The 2,500-nt window shown below is 52.8% G+C and overlaps 2 non-coding genes across 2 annotated transcripts in view; both read right to left on the bottom strand.

The window, feature by feature from the left end:
- LOC123687927 overlaps window positions 1–832 on the bottom strand; it is a 4,012-nt gene extending 3,180 nt beyond the window's left edge. Inside the window, exon 1 of the ribosomal RNA XR_006749629.1 lies at window positions 1–832. This exon is cut by the window's left edge and continues 3,180 nt beyond it. This is a non-coding gene — a ribosomal RNA (large subunit ribosomal RNA).
- A 507-nt stretch (window positions 833–1,339) lies between these two features.
- Window positions 1,340–1,494, bottom strand: LOC123687101. The gene has a single exon (XR_006748845.1). It is a non-coding gene; the product is annotated as a 5.8S ribosomal RNA (ribosomal RNA).
- Window positions 1,495–2,500: the final 1,006 nt, after the last annotated feature.

Raw genomic sequence — 2,500 nt, 5'->3', positions numbered from 1 at the left:
TCGGCGTTTCAAGAGGTCTGTCCAAGAACACCGCGGCGAACAGTCGCAAACGGACGGAATCGGCACTAGGTCCGATCGCCATCACAATTCACATACTTGCCACGGGCCGGACGCGAACTAAGTCGCGGCCTCCCGCCATCAGTAAACCGTCGAGCGAGCTGTTCGGAAACCCAGTGTCCGTAAACATCGGAAAATCCGAGCTCACGGGCTACACTCGAGACCGTAGAACAGCACCCAACGGATCGCGACGACCTACTAGGGGAGAAGTGCACGCGTCCGAAGCCGGAGATGAACCGAAGGGAACAGCCAACGCGAACGTCGCCGTTTCCACAGTCAGTAAATCCCAACAACAGGCGCGAATGAATCTCCCCATTCGACCTTTCGGGTTTCTCAGGTTTACCCCTGAACGGTTTCACGTACTCTTGAACTCTCTCTTCAAAGTTCTTTTCAACTTTCCCTCACGGTACTTGTTCGCTATCGGTCTCGTGGTTATATTTAGCCTTAGATGGAGTTTACCACCCACTTAGGGCTGCACTCTCAAGCAACCCGACTCTAAGAAGAGATCCTCTAGCAAGCCGCAGCGGTCGCTACGGGCCTGGCACCCTCTATGGGCGATGGCCCCATTCAAGATGGACTTGAACGCGCCGCGAACTCGCCAGATAATGGATCCTTCCAAACACCACATCTCCCGGCGACCGGTTACGATCGCGGGATTCAGTGCTGGGCTAATCCCTGTTCGCTCGCCGCTACTAAGGGAATCCTAGTTAGTTTCTTTTCCTCCGCTTAATAATATGCTTAAATTCAGCGGGTAGTCTCACCTGTCCTGAGGTCGTATGTTCAAATCATCGAAACGTTCCGAAACTAACCTTTGGCGGCTCATAAAATCACGTACCTTACGCGAGGGAGTTAGCCTACTCAAAGGCGTCTATTATCTCCTGCTCCGTATGGCGGATCATGCGAATCCAAGCAAAGTGCTTCGGTGTTTCGGGGGTGCGCTCATGAAAGCTCATCCGCAACGCGCGACAACTGGCACATTAAAGCGATCGGACGTCGTTCAGATTTCTCGGACACGACGATCGCATGTCTACAGTCATGGGCGCAGATCGAGCAATACCACGACACCACAATATATGCTTTCGCAATTCAAGACGGCGCGTTACGAAAACAACTCCTCATCATTCCAACACACGAGGCGTCGAAACGACAGAACGTTGATCGTCACGCGGCAAACCGTCCAACTCGCCCAAATGACCTTCGGTACAGGATCAACGTTAGACGACCTTTACGTCGTCACTTCGTCAAGCCATAACGTCTGGCCGGGCAGTCTTTGTAATGGAACCGACCCTCAGTCAGGAGTGGTCCGAGGACAGTGTCCGAGGACCGCAATGTGCGTTCGAAATGTCGATGTTCATGTGTCCTGCAGTTCGCATGTTGACGCGCAATTAGCTGCGTTCTTCATCGACCCACGAGCCAAGTGATCCACCGTTCAGGGTAATCTTTTATGTTCGATTTCTCGGTACTAGTCGCAATGGACTTTCCCTCGAAATACGAGACGCCAACTGCGAACCTCCTCGAGAATGACATTCCAATGACTGAGACGACCCACTGAAGGGTCAATACGTCAGTCGATCGGCGCAAAATCTTCGGTTCAACTAGTTTGCGTACTAATCTAGTGACAATTATCGTAAAAAATTCGGACGGAGACAAACGTCGCAGACAATCCCGAAAGAGCATAAAAACGCTAATGTAACGGGCGTCGCACAACGTCGACGTCTTCGTCCCTGGAATAGATCGTCCTACCGAAGTCCGTAGACAACGGTAACGACTGATCGATTTCGGGCGAGAATCTTTAAAACCTGCAGCCGGCTCCTCGTTCCGTGCCAAACACGAAACTTCGCCCAGCCACGAACGCGGCAATCCAAGCGCTTCGAATCCTTATTCCGAGCACATCACGAGACTTCGCCCAACTACGAACGTCAGCATAAGCAGCCGGCTCCTCGTTCCATCAAGGAACTTCGCCCAACCACAAACGCCGACATAAGCGGCCGGCTCCTCATTTCGTGAGCATCTCTAAACATGGACCTACAACGAAGGCTGCACACACGTGCGGCCGGCTCCTCGTTTCGAGGATATCACAAGACTTCGCCCAACCACGAACGTCAGCATAAGCAGCCGGCTCCTCGTTCCGTCAAGGAACTTCGCCCAACCACAAACGCCGACATAGGCGGCCGGCTCCTCATCTCGTAAACATCACGAAACTTCGCCCAACCACACGAACGCAAAGCCAGCGGCCGGCTCCTCGTTCCGTGCACATCACGAAACTTCGCCCAACCACAAAACTCTACGTGCGTTCTAGGTACCCGGATAATCGGTCTAAACGATCGCATCCATATAGGGTTCCGGTCATAATCGTCTAACCAAATGCTCACATAATCTGCGATCGTTCTGAAACGACGGACGTAAGCCAAGAGGAGACGCCGACCAGATGTTTAACGTCGAT

Source organism: Harmonia axyridis, chromosome X (assembly GCF_914767665.1).
Source record: "Harmonia axyridis chromosome X, icHarAxyr1.1, whole genome shotgun sequence".
In the NCBI taxonomy this organism is placed as follows: domain Eukaryota; kingdom Metazoa; phylum Arthropoda; class Insecta; order Coleoptera; family Coccinellidae; genus Harmonia; species Harmonia axyridis.
Note: the sequence above shows the minus strand (reverse complement) of the source record. Positions and strands in the feature narration are given on the sequence as shown.